The following is a 20,709-nucleotide window of genomic DNA, read 5'->3' as shown; positions in this document are numbered from 1 at the left end:
CAACATCAAAGCAGATTCCGGAGTGGTTTGACACCTGCAGTAGGGAACATTTATACGGCCTTGTTCCTGCTGCGGTTGTTTATTCTCTGCCTCCTCCTACACAATTCATTTTTGCACTTATCAATACAGCAGCCGGACCAAGCCAAAAATAGCATAACAGTAAGGGAGAAGTTGCTCCTGTTCCCTCTGGAAAAGTGAGCCTCTGGAAGAGGGTGCGGGGCGCATCCTTAAGTAAGCTCAAGATGAACACAGGCGGGGCATAAACAAATTAGAATTCAAAGCATATCCTCTCAGTGGATTTTTTAAATAGGATTACATGTGTAATTAATTAAGGAGGCAGGCCACTTAAAGCTCAGTAGCATCTTGCAGACCCCTTGCGTGGAAGGGGCTTAGTGTTTTGGGACTGGGTTGATTTGCGTTTTGTGTACCTGCAGTGAGAGAAAATGCACAGCGTTCTCTTTTGAGATATCCTGCTCTTTTTGCTGTTGGAATTCTGAGGATATTCCAAGATTCAGAGCAACATATAAGGTATTATATAGTTAGAAATGACCCATCGATTTAAGTAGCTGCCTCTAAAAAAAGAAATTTTGCCTCCATAATGCGAATTTAAAAGATTAGTCCAGCTTGGTGAGATCATTTCCCAGAAAGCTAGAAGGCTATTAATAATAATCCTGCTATCCCACCCCCACCTCGTTCAAAATCAATTGGTAGAGCCAGAGTCTGGATAGTTCCCCCGCCCTGGAAGCTTTTGCACATCCTAATTTCAGAAGGTTTGCTTTGCCATATTGTCCCTTAAGCAACTCTTTTAAAATACTTCAGAATTGATGAGTTGCTGACTCATACATATAACCACAAGGGAAATGCTTTTAGAGGCATGAAAATAAAAACATTTTGTCTAGCAGTTGTTGTCTTTGTTAGGGTAGGGATTTTTTCCCTCCACGTACTTCCACAGTGGAAATTAAAGCAGCTAGCTAAAATGTACCAAAAGTGATAAAGATAAAAGCAGTAAAACTTGCAGAGTCTTCTCACGTGATCAGTTAAAACACACCCTGCTTCTGTTTGAGCCTTTATGCTGCGATAGGGGTAAGGAACCTGTGGCCCTCCAGATGTTGGTCAATGGGAGTTGTAGTTCAACAACATCTGGAGGGCCATAGGTTTCCCACTTCTGTGCTAGAAGCTGGTAGCTGCTGTCCTCTGGTTCAAATGCAAACTTTCCAGTTGCCAATCCAAAATTTGCCTCCTTTTCTTTGCCTTGCCAAAACCATTCTATACTCAGTGGTATGGAGGAATGGGTAGGGAACAGTGACGGCAATGTCAGTGATGGGGAAGACTGGAGCTGGGGGCTTGCTAGTGGGCACTCTGAGAAGTTGGGAGAGGAGCGTGACTCAGCTAGCCACAATGCAGCTACTAGCTAAGATTCTGTATAATTCTCACTTTTCTATGCCAACAGCACTATCTACCTTCCACGTGGAATAGATGGGTGGGGTGCAATCTTGCTGCAGGAGCTTATTCCAAAGTAAGGATACATAAAAACTGAGCCTTATCTATTAGAACTATATAAAACCACCGTAAGAGCCCATATGTTGCTGTTTTTTTCTCTGAGACACAAAAAAGTCTTGGGCCATCTCTGATTTTAACGTCTCAGCTCCAAATGCTCTTAGACCACAAGCAAGATTGCTTAGGATACGTCTGGGCGAAACATACACGCTGTAAAGGAAAGTGCAACATTTAATTCCTTAATTATACCTTCATTGCAATGTCATGCTGTTTTGATGTATGAACACTAAAAGCTTTTGTTTAAATGTACATTTAAAACGAATGAGTTTAATAATGTTCATGGATAGTAAGAGTTTTCCCCTGTTGCAAGTTAATGAGAGATGAAAACAGTAATAAGGGTTTTAATTAACCAGATGGTTTTTTTATAAGCACAATAAAAATGCTAGACTAAAAATGGCTTAACGGTAATCTCTCTTGTTTATACAGTATATACAATTTATTTACCATTTTGCATATCTGTTTGCTTTTCATTCCTATTTTTTCAAACTGCTCTTCTGATTTTTAACTTTCTTTTAAAAGAAGGAGGCCAGCTAGGAACTTAGGTACAGAGGCTGCCAATATGAGGAGGTTAAGAATAAGAACTTAAAAGCCGCCTGGTTCAGGCCAGTGGCCCATCTAGTCCAGGATTCTGTTCTCACAGTGGCCAACCAGACGCCTGTGGAAAATCTGCAAGCAGGACCTGGGTGCAACAGCACTCTTCCTTCCTCTGACAGTAGAGATAGAGCGGCTGATCTTATGCCATATCAGAAACTGCTCTTGAAATTCCCCTCAGAAAAAACTCCTCATGGATTCAGATAACTAGATACACAGTTCTGTGGAATGACATATAAAGGACATTTTTGCAACTTCAGTTACATCTCTCCAGGTTTTATTCTGAAAACTATAGCACTTTCCCCCTCAAAATGGTCAGTTACTGTATTGTATTGTATTGTATTGTATTGTATTGTATTGCATGAAGCTCAACATCAAAAAAATGAAGATCATGGCCACTGGTCCCATCACCTCCTGGCAAATAGAAGGGGAAGAAATGGAGGCAGTGAGAGATTTTACTTTCTTGGGCTCCATGATCACTGCAGATGAGGAAGGGAGACAGTACTTGCATTTCTACAAGGAATCTTTTTGGCCTTTTCCTCACGTATCTCCAACGTACAGAAGCTGCACAAACTAACACTGCAAACCTATGCATGCCTCCTCAGAAGTAAGTCCTGATCAGGACAGTTCTGAAGAAGTGTGCATGCACACGAAAGCTCATACCAAGAACTAACTTAGTTGGTCTTTAAGGTGCTACTGGAAAGAATTTTTTTGTTTTGACTATGGCAGACCAACACGGCTACCTATCTGTAACTGTTGTTTAAATGTTACTTTTTCTGTGGTGGCAAATTACACAATAGGCACAAGGTTATGGCCCTTCTAAGTTAATCACCCATTCATGCAGTCCTCACTTACAGAGATCTGGGCAGAGGATATTGTTACACGACACCCCAATTTCTGAGCAGTGCAAGATTCCAGGGGTATCAGGTACACTTAGCAGGGTCTGTGTTTCTTTTTGGACAATGAGGCACAGCAGAGACTGACATTTTTATGATATATGGTTTATTTACACACACATACAACCTGAGCCTAGAGTACAGAGCATTCACATGCACCCCCACCCCACCCTGTTTGCAAAACTGACACTTTTCTCTGTTTGGTTACATCATTCCCCACTGCAGACCTGGAAATCCCCTCCTCCTCTCTGGCATCCTCCATTGCTAACTACCCAGAGTGCAGGGTGCAGGATGGGGCACGTAGTCTTAGTCTTGCTGATGGCTTCTCTCTCTGTCTTTTGTCAGGACAATGACTTGGCCATTGCAGTGATTTCCTCTTGATGGTTCTTTTTGATGACTTGGAGCAGAGTCAGCAGAGAGGCAGGCAGACAAAGAGCAAAATGGAAGCATTTTAGGATGCCTCTCTGTGTGAGCAATCCTCTCAGTAAGTTCCAATCCGCAGCGGTACCTCTTAACCTGGCAAATGGGCTACCATCAAGGAACACATTGCAACCAAGTATAATCACAGCTGCCTTATTATATCATTTAAATGGTTAACTGCTTATTGAAATATAAATTTAAACTTCAATCCATAACTGTTCTTCACTTTTGCAGAATGGTAACGACAAACCAAATACAAACAATGCATATTTTTTACAGTGAAGCTTCTGAGTAGACATGTATACACATTTTGCAGTTAATCTTTAAGGTGCCATAAGATTCTTACTCCCGCTGCCCAAATACACACAAACAAACACACACAAATAGAAATCTTTTAAAGGCAATACCACTTGAAATGTATTTGAATGCAGTTTTGACTGGAGGAGCAGCCTCCCTAACTATTCCTGCAATAGGGCTACCTTCTTTTCTCCTGTGCGTTTAACACTAGGACAACAGGCAGAAATTCAACAGGTAATCAGGAATAATAACGGGGAGGGAAATATTACTTCCTTAGAAGCCTCCCTGTACAGTGTGTGTCTTTAGGACGCAATCCCACCCCTTTTCCTAATTATTTTGAAATAATACTGCATTGCCTTCTTATGACCTTTGACCCCGGAAGGCGAGACCGGCGCTCTCAGCCTTCATCTCCAATCCGTAACTCCGCCCCCTCTCGTCCTCTTATTAATATTAATGCAGCAGCCGTTTTGTGCACATACGTCATTACTAGAATACGGCTGGCCGACGCATGCGTACAACGCGCGGTGAGCTCATCGCCTCAGCTACACACTTTGCATCCCTCCGCGCCTTTCAGTATCGGATTCACGTCACCATAGAGATGCCCCCCCCCCTTGGTTCTATCTAGCCTTTGACGGACCTCTATGACTGTCGGCGGGAGCGTCGGCCAGGGAAGAGACTCGGGCAGCACATGCGTGATGGTCCCTAGAAGAGCCAGGACCATGAGGCGCATGCTCACCGCATGCCCCTGTGCTTTGGTCTACGGCGCATGTGCAGCACCGCCCCCCCCCACTCCAGTCTTTCCTAGCGAGCGGCGAGTGCGCCTGCGCGCCGAGGTTCCATTCTTACCAAGCCCAAGCTGCAGCTTTATCGGCAACACAGGGGCGGAGAAGAGCATCAGCCATGCATTGCAGCAGCAGGAGCAGCAGCGGGGATTAGAGGCTTCTGCTGCTCCCATTCGTCTGAATGCCTCTTTTAGGACGTGCAGGAGTCCAAATATCTTTGCGCCCGCCTCCAGTGTCGGCGCCACAGCCTCCGCCGCCAGGTATTCACACCCGCCCACCCTTGCACTGTCATGTTGCCCGGGATCTGCATGGGCAGGGGGCTTGGAGGGGGAGGGGAGCGAGGGCGGTGTGCGGGTGGGGAGCGCGAAGGGAGAGCATTGTCTGGAGCTGCAGAGCTGGCTGGATGGCGAGCGGGGATGATGAGCGAGAGGGATTCTCTGTAGGTGAAGGACTATGCCAGGGTGGGCGGGACAAAATTGCTTGGGCTTCGCATCTTGGCTCCTTTCTTTATTTTTCAGAGGTCGCGCTTTCAGTCTTCTCCGCATGTAGGATAGGGAAAGATCTCCAGCGCCGGTACAATGGACGAGCATGATAGTTGTGGGTGGGTGGGAACTCTGGTAAGAAAGTGACCTGCCAGAGGGATATCTCCCCCTGCCCTATTCCCATCTCTTTGAGATTTATATTCGAACAAAGCAAATTCGTAAGGATTAGTGCAGGGCGGGTACATCTATATAGGCTGGGAAGGGTGGATTGGGTGACCTATGGAGGAGCCTCTGAATTTCTCCATGTGTTTGTAATCTACATTGAGAGAAAGAAAGACCAGAGAAATGCAGCTTTTGTTTTATCCCCACCTCTCCCTATTGTGCTTAAATGTGAGATTAAGGCAAGCCTGCGCTGCCATATAAAAGGATGCATTTCTGTTTCCACCTTAGTCCTGGGTATCTTTCCCTAACTGGCTCTTTGGAGATTTTTGTTTGTCGTTGTTTCAGTTTCTCTCTCCAAAATGTGTAGGTATCTTTGTCCTATTGTTGCAGCCTTTATCTGTGTGTGCTAGGTATGTGGATTAATAAATGTGGTGTTACCATCGATCGATGATTCCCAGTTTTATAAACATATAAAATGAAATGAAACTTCCTGATGCCTTCAGTGGGCACAGCACAGGGGTCAATTCTCAGAGCGTTCATCTCAAAACTTGATCAATTCAGTTGTGTGGTTATCAATAGTGCCCAAATGAAGATGTTGCAATAAAACAATTTGCAAAAAAGTTTAGTTTGGTGAGGGGAACATAGGGATGATTGTGTCTCCTATTGGGCCTCTGGTGTTTCTATCACAGAAACTACTTCCACTGTTTTGGAGCCTTTACAGATGATCTGCTTCACTTGCTATGCAATTGGGAGAACTATACCTCTCTCAGGAAGGTCGATGTTTGATCTCTCAGCGTGACTGTGTATATATGTAGCTTTTTATAGTTGTCAGTTTTGGCTTCCTTTTTTTGTCTATCATCCTTGAGCCATAATGTTTCCAAAATAAGATCTCTTGACTGTCTCCACTCCCCCCATCAACTACAGTAGTGAACACTGTGTCACAACTGTACAGTACAATATACAGAAATTACAATAGCATCTGTTATATAGACTTTTTTTTACATCTTTATGGATGAGAAAGATGGCTTCCCCTGCCATGCCATGCCAGTTTTGAAATGATTTTTGTTTCAACTCTGTAAGAGAATAAGTGCTTCTTCAAAGTACCACTCGGAACAATAAACACAAGAGATGCTACTGTCTTCCAATGTCATACTATTTAAATTAATCTAAGAACATTGTACTCCTTTTTCTTCAGTGCATATAACTCCTTATTCTTTAAAAAGAACAAACCTATGGTTCAATGGTGGTGATAGTGGAGTTCCTCTTGAGGCTTACAGCTACCTAGTTCCACAGCAGTTCTGGGTCAGCAAGGCTAGCCTGCTTCCCAGATAAAAGATAGCTGCCCTTTCCCCTGCAGTTCATATGGATTGGATAGCCTATCATTGCTTTTGAACTTGTTCTTGCAGAAGTATCCTATAATACCTATATCATTGAGTTCATAGGTGGAGGGCAGACCATTCTTATTTGTCTCCTCTTAAGTGCAGGGATGGGGAGCTATAGCCCCCACATGTTGCTGTACTACAACTCCTGTCATCCCTGACCGTTGACCATGCTTCTAGTTACAGGTAGGTAGCCGTGTTGATCTGCCATAGTCGAAACAAAACAAAACAAATAAATAAATAAATTCCTTCCAGTAGCACCTTAGAGACCAACTAAGTTACGGTAGTTATTGGTATGAGCTTTCGAAGTGTGCATGCACACGAAAGTTCATACCAATAACTAACTTAGTTGGTCTCTAAGGTGCTACTGGAAGGAATTTATTTTATTTTATTTTGTTGACCATGCTGGCAGAGGCTGATGGGAGTTGGTGTCCAACAACATCTGGAGGGCTACAGGTTCCCACTCCCTGCCCTCGTGGTACAATTCCAGGCACTTGTTTCCCTCCTCCCCCTCCCAGCCAGGCTTATCTGCGGGCCAGCCCTTGAAAAGAGAAAGGGGTGGGGGAATAACAGATGGGGTGCAAAGAGAGCTGTGGGAGTGTGAGGAGATAACTGATACGCAGAAGAAGGAGGAAACAGAAGGTTATGAATTAGGCTGCCGAGAGAAGAGAGTGAGTGCATGCTAGACATGGTGCACAGAGGAGGAATCTGAGCAGCATGGGTTGTAGATAGCCCTGCAACGGAGGTGGAGAGAGAAGAGGTGAATAGAGAATGGGTTGTAGTGTGTCACAAATAGTGTGTGTATGTAGTTGAAGCAATGATGCAGATTTCTTGCTATATTAGCAATGTAGAAGTGGCTCTCAGAGTGACTTGAGCCATGCTCTTCTGCCACAAAGCCTATAATGTGGCTGGGCACACATTGACTGATCATCTGTGTGTAGGAGAGGGTGGAGAGGTTGAAGAAGCAGTGGTGGTCAGCCACCCTACAAGAAACACCCTCTACCCCTTTCATCCATGTTAACTGGGATGGGTGAATGAGGTTGGTATACGTGGGCAGGAGGAATCTGGGAGACCCAAAGAGCCCTGCATTTCCCCTCCCCAAATATTTCAGGTGTTGGGGGTAAAAATGTGGAAGAGCATCAGTTCTCATCAGCATGGCCAATGGTCAATAATAGATGGGAGTTATAGTCCACCACCATCTGGATCTTTTGCCCACAAAGCATGTTTATGTCACCGAACTGTGGCCTGTCATCTTATTGTGGAACATGCATTGTGACCATGATCGTGAGAATTTCCACTCAAAGCCCCCTTGATTTTTCAAATTCGGTTATATAGTGTTATATGAGCCATAATTGCTGCAGAGTGGGACAAAGCCGTGTTGAGTAAGCTGTGGGGCTGGAACTAGTGCATTTGATGATTTGAGACTTCTGAATGAATGTGTATCTTTGTGCTTCATGGAGAAGTCTGAAGGATGGAGGAAAGGCATGAGGTATGTTTACTTGAAACACCTTGTGGGTTCAGGTGGCTCCAGCATTCCATGGCTCCTTGTTCCACGTGATCCATTTTAGTTGGTGAATACTTAATTATGTATCTTTGAGTGATATATTTGCTTGGTTGTGTTCAAGTCAAGTTCTGGAATCTTTCATGAACCATTTCTTGGCTCAAAATCTGTCTCAAATATTGCCTTTTTTGTTACAGTAAACTTGATTAATTGTATTGTGATGTTAGTGTAAAAAAAGACATCTAGCAAAGGTAGCTAACAATAATAAACATTCTAAAACAACTCCCATTCTAGCTCATGTGGTAGAGTGATCATAGTGGGGAGACAACTGGAAACGCCCACGCTTGAGTTGCGGTTCAGCAGGGTTTGGGAACCTATGGCCCTCCCCTCATCCCTATTCTATTAGCCATACTGACTGTAGCTGATGGGAGTTGGTTGTCCAATGAGATCTGGAGCGCCATAAATTCTCCATCCCTACTGTCAAGCATGTAAGCAAAGGTAATATGTTTTTATTCGCTATAAGTAATATTGGAACATAATCAATTTTTAAAATATGTTACTTGTGATAGTCAACCCTTCCAGTTACTACAGTCGTACCTTGGATACCAAACGCCTTGCGAGTCGAACGTTTTGGCCCCTGAATGCCGCAAACCCGGAAGTGAGTGTTCCACCAACTGGAAGCCGCACCTTGGTTTCTGAACGTTTTGGAAGTCAAGTGGACTTCTGGAATGGATTCTCTTGGACTTCCGAGGTGCCACTGTATTAGGCTTTTCAGTGTTTCTGTACCTTTGGTTGTCATACTGGTATTTCTCCTCAGATTGTCAATATTACATTGAATTCATATGAATTTAATCTCTTTTATATAGTATATCCAGTGTCCCACTAGCATTTATCAGGACTGATATGTAATGGAGACATAGTTTGTAATGCAGTAGGATCATCATGCGTGAAAGAAGTCAGTGGAGGGAGGGATGGGGAATATAAGGAATGAGCTGTCCTTCCTGGGAAGGACATATATTGGATGACAATGATCTCTAGAAGAGTAGCTAGCTTTCCGGTACAATCCTAGACCTGTATACTCAGAAGTAAATCCTGTTGCGTTCAGTGGGACTCACTGGTAAGTGAGCATTGTGTCTGTTGCAGCACAAAGAACAAAAGAATCTTATGACGACCTTTGAGTCAGGGATGAGGGGGACTGGACACCTACAAATGTTGTTGGACTTCAGCTCCCATCAACTTCTGCCAGAATGGCAAGAAGTCTGTGATGATGGGAACTGTAGTCCAGCAATATATGAAAAGCCACAGATTCCCAATTCTTGCTTTAAAGGCTAACAAATTATTGTGGGGATGAAGTTTCTAAGAGAGGAAGCCTATTATTTATATTCATTGATTTATTACATTTTAAGCAGTTCAGGGTAGTGTACACAGTCTGTGTTTTCCCCTCCCTGCCACTTTATCTTCACAACAGCTATCCTAACATAAGGATAAGTGTGTGCAATCCTATATGTGTCTGCTCAGAAATAAGCTCTGCTGAGTTAAGGGGGAAATGCTTCTAGGTTCGTAGTCTTAAGTGAGTGATTGGGCCACGGTGATCCACTGAGCTAAATAGGAATTTAACCCAGTTTTCCCCAATTCAGGTCTGTCACGGCACCCACTACATCTTGACGGCTCCTACTTCATCCAGTGCATGAGTTCATAGAAGATGACACCCAAGCGTGCTGTGGGTTGGGGTATCTTATACCAAGTGAGATTTAAAAATGAAAAGTCAGTTCAGCCTCTGATGGTTCTGTGCAACACACACACATAGATAAGATAAGCATAGTTGACCGTTTCATGGCGATTGTGATTTTGCTGATAACAGCACAGCTACAAAGATTGTGTTAACACTTGTATGGTTTAACCAGCTTACTGGCATGGGTTCTAATAGATGTACTAATTCATTCTAGATGTACTTTAAAAACTTTTGCTAAAATGGATAGCGAGCAATAACTTATCCATTCTCATTCTATGTTAGGAAACTATTCCCATTTTACAACTGGAGAAGCTGTGGCTGCAATGCTGTGCCTGCTTCCCTGGAGTGCAGTGGTGCTTGCTTTTGAATAAACACATATGCCAGAGCTGGGCCACATGGGACCCTCCCTATGTTGTGGACTCCCAATCCTCATCAGCACCAGCCAGCATGGCTTCCAGGTTGATCTGCACAGGAAGTGACAGTTGAACTCCTAGCATGGCCAATGATCAGGGATGGCGGGTAGTAGTACAACAGCATCTGGATGGTACTATGTTGGCTACTCCTGGTATATAATATTAATATGCAAGATGTGCAGAACATCTTGTCCAAGGCCATGCAGTAAGTCCATGGGTGCACAGTGGTGTCATTTTGCCTACAGAATGCTACCTGAGGTGTGATTGGACCCTGGTCTGGTGCAGTTGGCCCCTCCCTAGCTATATATCTCATTGAGGGTGAAAGGCAACATAGTGAACCTTCAAATTTCTATTTAAAATGAAATGTGGGAACATTGTGCACCAACTCAAGGCCCTAGGGGTAGCACCCTGGTGTGTATAGTCTCCCTCTTCTAAATCTTTTACCCTGTCCATTGTTTTGTGCTACTTTTCAACAACTAAGGAAACTAACTTGGTTCATTACAGCAGAAATTGAACAGGCACTAAAACGCCTGGGTCTTTCTCACAGGTAAGTGTGCACAGGAATTTGGCTGCAGTCCTGTGTACACTTTCCTGGAAGTAAGGCCCATTGAACTCAGTGAGCTCTACTTGTGCGTAGATTGCTATGAGCTTGTACTGTAAATAAATATATTGTATTTCAGGTGAATGGTTTTAGAGCTGGGGCACAAACTACAGTACAAGGCCTCTTTATACTCCAGGCTGCCTAAATAGGGCTTGAGACATAGATGAAATGGTTGAACCTTAAAGCATATAGCTCAAATGCAGTGCACCAAAATAGACCTTTTTTTGCAAACTGACCAGTAATACACTTTGAAAATGTGAGACAGTGAAGCAAAATTAGAGCAGTGATGAGTAAGTACTCCAGAACAAATGGAAAGGATTGTATGGAACAATCCTGGCCTGACTGTAGTGGCTGCCAGTTAATTTCTGGGCCAAAGTGCTGATGCTGACCTGTAAAGCCTTACATGGGTCAGGACCTCATTGCCTTAAGGACCAGCTCTCCCCATATGAACTAACCCGGACCCTGTGCTTGTCATCCAAGGCCCTTCTCTATGCCCCCCTCCCCCAAGCAGTTTGGAGGGTGACAACACAAGAACGGGCCTTTTCTGTGGTGGCTCCCTGTCTGTGGAACATTCTCCCTAGAGAGGCTCACCTGGTGCCATCATTCCATGTATTTAGGCACCAGGTGAAAACATTTCTCTTTACCCAGGCCTTTGGCCATTAAATAACCAATGGCCTGTTAAATGTGTGTGCGGCGGCGGGGCTGCTGTTATGATTATTTTATTATTATGTGTATTATTATGCTGTGCATTTGGTTTTGTTTTTTTTGAAATTTGCTCCATAAATTATGTTCTTACCAGGTCCATGCAGCGGGGGTGGGGGGCAGAAGCTGGGTGTGCTTGCCCCAAGCCTTGGAGGGCAAAGCTGGCCAAGGGGGGACCGCCAGGGGCTTGCTGGACTTACACTGGCATGCCAGGAACAAGCCAGTGGGCCTCAGACAAACTCTGCACGGGTTCTTAATGTTGAACACAGCCCTGAGATCTTTGGATAGAGGGTGGTATATAAATTGAATGAATAAATAACAACAACAATAACAATTGTATGAAACAACATGCTTGTTATTCGGGTTGATGGCAGATTTTACTGTTGTAGAAATATCAAAAAGATCAGCATTTTAAATGGTTATCTAGAGGGACAGAATCACCTGTTCAAAGGAAAGCTATATTTCAGCCCTCTGTCCGTGCATTTAATGGTGAAGAATAGTAGCCTGGAGTCTTTCTCTCCTGTTCAGTGTTCCAGTCAGGTTCTTATGTGTTCATCTATCACACTGGTATCTAAGGGTCTGCTTGGTTGCCTAGCACTTTTACGGTGTTGGGGGTATTTGTCTGTCTAGCAGACTAATATATGGACAGCCTGCAAAGTCATCTTTTAAACCTCTTAAACCTGCTGTTTACAAGGGAGTGATTGCCCAGTGGGGAGATTACACAGAAAGTTGCTAACTAATTCTCATTTTTTAAAGTGGCAGGACCTTTGAGGCCTGCTTATAAGTCTTTGACAAATTTGTGATAACCACAGTGCGGCCAGAGCTTATTTTTGTTTAGGACATTACTTAACGTGTATGGAGTATTGGTGGTACTTTTTTCTTCTTCTTTTTGCTGCCCAGGGTAGTAGTGACGCCTCATATTTTAGTAGAAAAAGCACTGGGTACAACTGTTGAACAATTAAATTAGCCGAGCCCAGCATGCATTTTAGTAGTCTGTGTTATAATTGATCAATATCTTTTTAAATTGTCATGAGGCATCACTGTGGTTATTTGCTCAAGTGCGCACAGATAATACAGGATGACTGCTTAAGTCTTGGGAAGCCAGGAAGCTTGCCTGGAAAATGCTTGAGCCCTTTAAGTCCTGGAGAAGTCAGTTTTGATAGCCCTGCCTAAAGGGTTTCCTGAACTCTTGAAATACCGTATATACTCGAGTATAAGCCGACCCGAATATAAGCCGAGGCACCTAATTTTAGGACAAAAAGCCTGGGAAAACTTATTGACTCGAGTATAAGCCAGTTCACCACACCACAAACCTGGTGGTGGCAGCAGCGGAGGAGGAAGAACAAGCAGCCCGAAAAGCCTCCTTTCTCGCCGCTCGTCCCTCTGCCTCTGCCGCTAGCAACAGCAGGCACAGGAGCCTGGTTGGGAGAGGCACAGTGCAGCGCCTCTCCCAGCCGCGGCTCCTGTGCCTGCCCTTGTGAGAGGCGGGGTGGCGGAGGGATGAGCTGCTCGCCCCTCCGCTGCCGCCGCCTCACTCAAGGCTTATATTCGAGTATATACAGTAGTCTGCAGACATGTTTATAGGGATGTGTATCTCAAGCAAGTATTGCAATTGTAGTACAGTCTTCCTTGGTTGACAAATGCCTTGCGACTTGAAAGTTTTGGCTCCCGAATGCTGCAAACCCAGAAGTGAGTGTTCCGGTTTGCGAATGTTCTTTGGAACCTGAACATCTGGTGTGGCTTCCACGACTTCCAATTGGCCGCAGGAGCTTCCTGCAGCCAATTGGAAGCTGCACCTTGGTTTCTGAACATTTGGAAGTAAAACGGACTTACAGAACGGATTCTGTTCGACTTCCGAGGTACCACTCTATTGGATTAGCTGATGTAGACTTCAAATTGGGAATAAGGGCAGCCCTTAAAGAAGCATGTATGCATGATGCAGTTTCCATCAAGTCTCCTCTTTATTTAGTGGAACTTTGCTGCTTTAAAAAACAAATTCTTAGCAAAGAGATGATGCACGCGGAACTACACAGGAGTATAACAAAGCAAAATGTAAAGTAGGAGAAATATGCTAACAAGAGGCCTGCCATCGGATCAGAAGACACTCTCTGAATGGCAGCATTATTGTGTTAGTTGATTTCTCTGGCCACTTTTTCTCCTTCTTTGAATATAAATTGATATGCAAGTAAGTCATGCTTTGGAGTAAGCCTGCTGATTTCAGTAGGCCTACTCTGAGCATGGCTTGCTTGGATATTGCTCATATACCCTGCAAAATGTGAGCTTCCAGCAGCCCACGGAGGATTGTTTTGAAAAACTGCCAGGTGCCATTGCTATCTCAAGCCTCTCTGGGAATTTCCAGGCTGCAACCTTGGTTTTCTCTCTGTGTGTTTTGAGAAGATGGTTGCTCTTGTTTAGTTTCTAAAAAACAACAACCCAGAGATACAGGAGCTCAGGATTGCCTTCTGTTTTCTACATATGTGGGGATAGCCTATGGTTACTGAATAATGAGGGGGAACTCCGCTTTCCTTGTTCTCAGCTACTTTATTATTTTAGTACCACTTCAAATAATTCAAGATGAAGTCGTGGCTTAAATTAAAAACTAATTTTCTCACATACAGCCTTTTTGGGGTGGGGGTGGCAATGTGAACTATGAAAATTTGTCTATGTTGAGCTCCACCCAATGTCGTTTGCAGCATGGTAATACTTAGTTCCACTTGTTCACGCTAATCTATGGTGCAGATAATTAGGTGTCGGATATATGTTACAGATTTAAGCACTACTGCAGCTGTGACACTAGCAACTAGGAAGTAATTACCATGCATGGAGCTATTTCAAGTCGCTCACTCCTTGTGCATAAGGTATGCTCCTCCAATAGGTCTCATTTTGTAAAAATTCAATTACAGTATGTTGCTAAAAGCACCTTCCTTATGCAGATTTGCTTAGCTGAATAAATCCACACGGGTTATAAAATTCTGCATTTATAATGCATAGTTGTAGGCTTGAAAACCATGGGGTGGGAATGGGCCTGTGGGAACCTCAAGCTCACGCGTTCCCCATTCTTCCCTCCTCTGGTGTGACCATGAGAAAGAGACTGGAAGACATAGCTTCTCTTTTAGATTAACTGCAATTTCTTATATCCAAACTGACAAACTTTGGCTAACCCTAACTATGCTTTCGTTGAAATAAGGCAAACTAGAAACAATGGATTATGAAGCTGGGCTATTTCAACAAACCATTGTTGAGACTAACCACAGGATTAGGGATTGAACGTAATGATGATAATAATTTTTTATTTATACCCTGCCCATCTGGCTGGGTTTCCTCAGCCACTCTGGGCGGCTCCCAACAGCATTAAAAAAGCACAAGAAACCATCAAACGTTAAAAACTTCCCTAAACAGATGTCTTCTAAAAGTCAGATAGTTTTTTATTTCCTTGACATCTGATGGGAGGGCATTCTACAGGGCAGGCGCCACTACCAAGAAGGCCCCCTGCCTGGTTCCCTGTAACCTCACTTCTCACAGTGAGGGAACTGCCAGAAGGCCCTTGGAGGTGGTCCAGGCTGAATGATGGGGATGGAGACATTCCTTCAGGTATACTGGGACAAGGCCGTTTAGGGCTTTAAAGGTCAGCACCAACACTTTGAATTGTGCTCGGAAACGTACTGGGAGCCAGTCTAGGTCTTTCAGGTGTTATATGGTCTCGGCGGCCACTCCCAGTCACCAGTCTAGCTGGTGCAGTTAGTAAAAAATGAAAGCGATCTCCTTGTAGCTGTGCTGGGAGAGGAGAGGGAAAGCTCATACAGGATCATTTCAGTAATGATAAACCATGGCTCATTGTCATGTCTAAACACAGCCATTGATCTTGGTTGTACATCATGAATTAGCAATATATGCAAAAGCTGGAATGAGCCCAAGCATAAACTCATACTCATGTGCTTCCTCCTCCAATGCAACTGGGAAAAGGTAACATACAGACATCATGGCTGTCAGTGTCTACTAACTAGTCATGTTGGCTATATATGACCTCCAGTATTGGAAACAGTATGCCTCTGAATACCAGTTTCCAGAGGGCATGAGCAGGAAGGTTATGTTGCACTCATGTCCTGCTTGTGGGCTCCCCATAGGCACTGGTTTACCACTGTGGAACAGGATGCTGTACTACATGGGCCTTTGGTCTGATCTGCCAGGGTTGTTACATTCGAAAGAAGCCAACTTCAAACCATGGTTTATGAAGCCAGTTGGTTTATTTTATTTTAGGCCACAATCTCTGGTTCGTACAACAGTGACAAGCTTGAGATTACTTGAAAATGGAAATTATTGCTGGTGAAATCTTGCAGGCTGAGCAGAGGCAGGGATGAGAGAGTGCACAAGACTCATTTGTGGTAGTATTAACTTGTGGATAAAGTGCTAAAGCATAGTTTAGTGTTACATGTGAGAGGGCCACTGTGTCAGACTGTAAATAGGGGCAAAGATGTTGTGTTGAGTTTATGGGAGGAGAAAATACCTATGGGAAACATCAACGAAATGGCTTTGTTGAGCAGAAAAGCAGAGTCGTCCAGATGTGTTATGTGGAAGGCCACAGATCTGTCTTGGGAACCTTTCTAGAAAACAAAGCTTATGGACAAAGCTTTCCTTGAAACTTCTGACTTTTAAAGGAAAATAAAGAAGTAATCATAGCAGGCAAAGTATTAATACATTTGAAGACCCACCTGAGGTTCTACTTTATTCATTTTGTTTGGGCTTGTTTCATAATATGCCAAAATAACTGCAGTACTTCACTATAATTAAAATTGAGAATGTTGCAGAGGAACATTTGTGACATTTGAAATCTATTTAAAATGTAAATGCTTTGTAGCAAGAGGCAGTTTTTAAAATCTCTGCATAGCATTAAGGTACAAATAATTTTTTTTCCAAGAAGAAGACTTGCCCTCTTCCAGGGATATAGTGTCTCCTATCGCCGTCTGGGGTGAGCACACACATGCTGGGGTGGGTGGGTGCGTGCTGGGAGTGAGTGGGGTGTGCCTAAAGCAAAATTGGTAACTCCACAAATTTTGGGCAGTGGCGGCAAACATAGAATTTTAAAAAGTAGGCATGGTGCTGGGGTAGGCAGAGAGGTTCAAACCTCTCAACCCACCACCCTAATAGGACTGCAAATGGCCTCATTCCTGCAAATTGGGATGGAGAGGGTGCAAGCAGCCCACCTTCCTAGCTGATCTGCATGGGACTATGTCCCTTGTGCATTTGAGAATGTGTAAGCATGCATAAATGTGAAGTGGTCACAGCTGCTTTTGGCCACATCCACCATGTAGCTCCTGGAGGGTTGGCCAAGAGTGAGTGTGGCACTTATGTCGGAAAAAGTTGGCCATCCCCGTTACAGATTATTTTTTTGTACAGTGTATTGAACTTCCTGTTACCAATTTCAGACAAAACTTGGATTCTGCCAGCTAGGTTTGCAAAGTTCTTTGTGGTCTTCATGACAGTTCCATGATGTAACCAGTTGTTGTTCCTGCTGCGACAGCAGGAAGCAGGATTTCAGTGCTAGCCAGCTGGCCCATCAAGTGCTGTCAGTTGGCTTCCATCAGATGTTGTTAAATTTTCCATGAAGTCAAGAATGCCTTGTCCGCATGCTTGGTTGCAGTCTGTGCTAGGGATGGAGAGTCCGCAAATTGGTTTGCTATAGACTCTGTCACAAGCATCCTTGCCCTGTCTGGTGAGTGTGACATGACAGGGATGAACCCATTTTCCCAACTTGGAGCTTGGGAGAAGGGGCATGGGGCTTGTCCCTACGATTGCACTTAACTTTGGAAGAGTTCACAACAAAATCCGTGAAATCCTGGTTAGCTGCCTGAGTTGTTGTTGTTTTTTTAAACGGACTGTGGCAATAATATATGCCACAAATGCTTAGAACAGTGTTTCTCAAACTTGGGTCCTTGGACCACAACTCCCATCATCCCTGACCACTGGTCCTGCTAGCTAGGGATGATGGGAGCTGTAGTCCAACAGCAACCAAGGACCCAAGTTTGAGAAACACTGGCTTAACAGTTGACCATGAGTTGTCATAACTTTCTCTGTTTTGTTATTAAAACTACATATGGCTGTTATCTGACTGGTCAGATGCCAACATTAGTGGGAAGGCAAAGTTGATAAGACAGGCTCTTTGTCAGAAATTGGAACCTGACTCCTGTGTCCTGAACTCTGCCCCCTGGAGCACACAGTCTGTTGCTTAAATCAAATGGCTGGGAAGAAAAACCTGGACATGTGTCTGAAGTTTATGGGTGGGATCTGTACCATTTTACATTGCACTTCAACATGGCCTCTCTTCTGCAGGTCAGGAAGTAGTGAGTGGAGCTGAGGAGAGAACAATAGGGACTAATGGAAAATGGAGAAATATTGTTTTAATTGCAATAGACTTTTCTGTGGGGGGGGGGAAAGGCTAAGTTATTTGTCTGGTTCGAATTCATATTGCTTCATATGAATTGCTAAACTTGAGATCGCAAGTCACATATTTTTGGGTTTTGTTCTTGTTACAAAATTCTCTGTCTCTGATTTGCAATCGCTTATTACAGGGTTGGTGAACCCAGGATCCTTGAGATGGGCTTGGGCTGGCATGGCCAGACAGCAGGAGGCCTGGGCCTGGGAGTTGAAGTGCGGCAACAACTGTAGGGCCACAGGTTCTCCAGCCTCATCCTACAATGTTCCTTCCGGGGGGGGGGGGGGAGTGTTGTTTGGCCTGCTTTGGAAAAATAGCAAGGGGGGCCTCTTAAGGCTGGTATGGTGGCCATCCACAGACCCCAGGGTGTACCATTCACACAACTAAAACTACCATAGAGATGCCAACAATTTCAAAAGTAGGGGGTCCATAGCTTGGCTTTTAAAAAACAGGGGGCTCACAGTACTTGGCTAATTAGAAACTATTGGGCTAGTATATACATTGTTGCGTAAGCTTTTGCCAGCGCACTTCATCAAATACATGAAGTGGGCAGATGTACAAGAAAATGGGTTGTGGGGTCTGTGTTTTAAACCGAGTGAGGTTTGAAAAACAGTGAGTGCTTCATTATAGATCATCATATAAGATGCTTAAATATACTTTCCCCAAAAAGCCTGAAGAACTATTGCTAGGTTTGATGGGAGAGCATATTAAGAAGACAGACAAAAGACTATATTTGTATGCTACGACAGCAGCTAGAGTCATGATAGCCCCAAAGTGGAAAACACAGGAGATACCGACTGTAAAGGAGTGGCAGACAAAGTTGGTCGAGTACGCAGAACTAGCAAAACTGACACATAGAATTCGCAGTCAGGAGGAGACAAAGTACCAAAAAGAATGGAGTAAATTTATGGTTTATATAAGTGAGAACTGTAGAAATCTGAAGACATTAGCAGGACTGAAATAAATCTTATGTCATGGTTTAGTCTTTTATTAACGAAACTGTAAATTAATGACTGGAATAAGAAAACCTGCGGAAGGGAAGGAGGGAAGTCAACGGCTCTACGGAGCATAAAGTAGGATACATGTAAAAAAACTTGATGTTTTTGGTTTGTTAGTGTTGGTGTATTTAAAATGAAAACTTAATAAAAAGCATTTTAAAAAAGAAAAGAAAAAGAAAAAAAGTGAGTGCTGCTGATTTCAACGGGGTAGTTGTTTACTGTATGTATATATTTCATGGTTTTATTATAACCCACTCTGGAAAAGCTTTTCCAGGGAATGGCAGGGTAGAAAAGACTTTTTAAAAAAGAAAAAAGAAAGAGTCCAGGGATGCAAGAGGAGCAGGTGCGCTCACAGTATCATGTGGAACACTGTGCATCCGATAAAATGGGGTTTTATTTATTTATATATTATCCCACCGCACCCTCACAAATGCGTGCCACAATAAATCTATTGAGTCTTGAAGGTATTGCAAGGCACTCTGTTTTTAAGGGATTACTGCATGTCAAGAAGTATTCTCCACCCAGCTCTGTAACCAGCCAAATTCATGCATGGGTGGAGCGGGTTTTCCACCAATTTGCCTGCGCCGCAGTAAAAACAACAAAGACTCCTGCGGTACCTTGTGGTACCACAATAATCTGGTTGTTGTTTGTTGTTGCTGCTACTGAGAGAGAGAGAGAGACTTTCCTCACAAACTGTCCAATAATAGTCCATCTGGCTTAGGGCTCATATCGCGGTTTTTAAGTGCAAGTTATTTCAGAGAAAAGTGTAGGAAGGTCTGTGCTTCCAATCCTTGTTTCCAATTTTTGGCAGGCAAATGTTTTTGGGGATTGAAGCTCTTGGCAAACCTGGTTTGATCCTATTCTCTATGAAGTTTGACATTCTAAATAGAAGAGCCTGCCAACCAACCTTGATGCTTGTTTTATCCAAGGTCACAGCTGGGGTCGCCATGGGGAAAGGACTTTTGCATGTGCATGCTGAGTTCTTTTTCTTTCTTTTTTGAGTGGTTTGATGCTTTCCCTGCTATTCTCTGTGCTTTGGTCCAGGAAGCCTATGCACTAAGCAGCTAATTATACCTTTATCAGTGCTACCCTTGGGGCTATTAAGTGTGCACTACAGTCCTTGACACGGGTGGCGCTGTGGGTTAAAGCCTCAGCGTCTAGGACTTGCCGATCGAAAGGTCGGCGGTTCGAATCCCCGCGGCGGGGTGCGCTCCCGTCATTCAGTCCCAGCACCTGCCAACCTAGCAGTTCGAAAGCACCTTCCGGTGCAAGTAGATAAATAGGGACCGCTTACCAGTGGGAAGGTAAACGGCGTTTCTGTGTGCAGCTCTGGCTCGCCAGATGCAGCTTGTCACGCTGGCCACGTGACCCGGAAGTGTCTGCGGACAGCGCTGGCCCCCGGCCTCTTAAGTGAGATGGGCGCACAACCCCAGAGTCTGGCAAGACTGGCCCGTATGGGCAGGGGTACCTTTACCTTTACCTTACAGTCCTTGAACTTCTGGTCTTTCTTGTTTGCTTCTCGGATTGTTTTTTTTTGGGGGGGGGAACATTATGGAGGGTTTGTAGAAAAATCAAAAAACACACCACCTCCAAAACCATTATGTACAATAGTTACGTTCCTCAGTCTGCTTATTGTTGCTATGAAAATATTATTAAACTGATTGGGTGCAGCAATGGGTGGTGCATGTGTTTCTCTGAGGGGCATAGTGCCCAGCTCAGCTCTTTCCCAAATATTGGTGACTCCCCACTTATGTGGGGGTTATGTT

General features: G+C 44.0%; 1 protein-coding gene and 1 long non-coding RNA gene across 24 annotated transcripts in view; one reads left to right on the top strand and one right to left on the bottom strand.

The window, feature by feature from the left end:
• Positions 1 to 3,135: 3,135 nt before the first annotated feature.
• LOC144328973 (uncharacterized) lies at positions 3,136 to 4,540 on the bottom strand. The gene is made up of 2 exons (XR_013394363.1): positions 4,399 to 4,540; positions 3,136 to 3,560 (listed from the first exon to the last, which is right to left on the bottom strand). It is a non-coding gene; the product is annotated as an uncharacterized LOC144328973 (long non-coding RNA).
• Positions 4,541 to 4,572: 32 nt separating this feature from the next.
• Positions 4,573 to 20,709, top strand: part of CLASP1 (cytoplasmic linker associated protein 1) — a 162,930-nt gene continuing 146,793 nt past the window's right edge. For 5 of the 23 annotated variants that reach the window (XM_077934732.1, XM_077934763.1, XM_077934759.1 and 2 more), the window contains exon 1: positions 4,579 to 4,803. The gene's annotated coding sequence lies outside the window, so the exon portion shown is untranslated. Of the gene's footprint in view, positions 4,804 to 20,709 lie in introns of all 23 variants that reach the window. The other 18 variants (XM_077934734.1, XM_077934738.1, XM_028743045.2 and 15 more) reach the window with 8 other exon arrangements.

The sequence above is a fragment of the Podarcis muralis genome, chromosome 1 (assembly GCF_964188315.1).
Source record: "Podarcis muralis chromosome 1, rPodMur119.hap1.1, whole genome shotgun sequence".
In the NCBI taxonomy this organism is placed as follows: domain Eukaryota; kingdom Metazoa; phylum Chordata; class Lepidosauria; order Squamata; family Lacertidae; genus Podarcis; species Podarcis muralis.
Note: the sequence above shows the minus strand (reverse complement) of the source record. Positions and strands in the feature narration are given on the sequence as shown.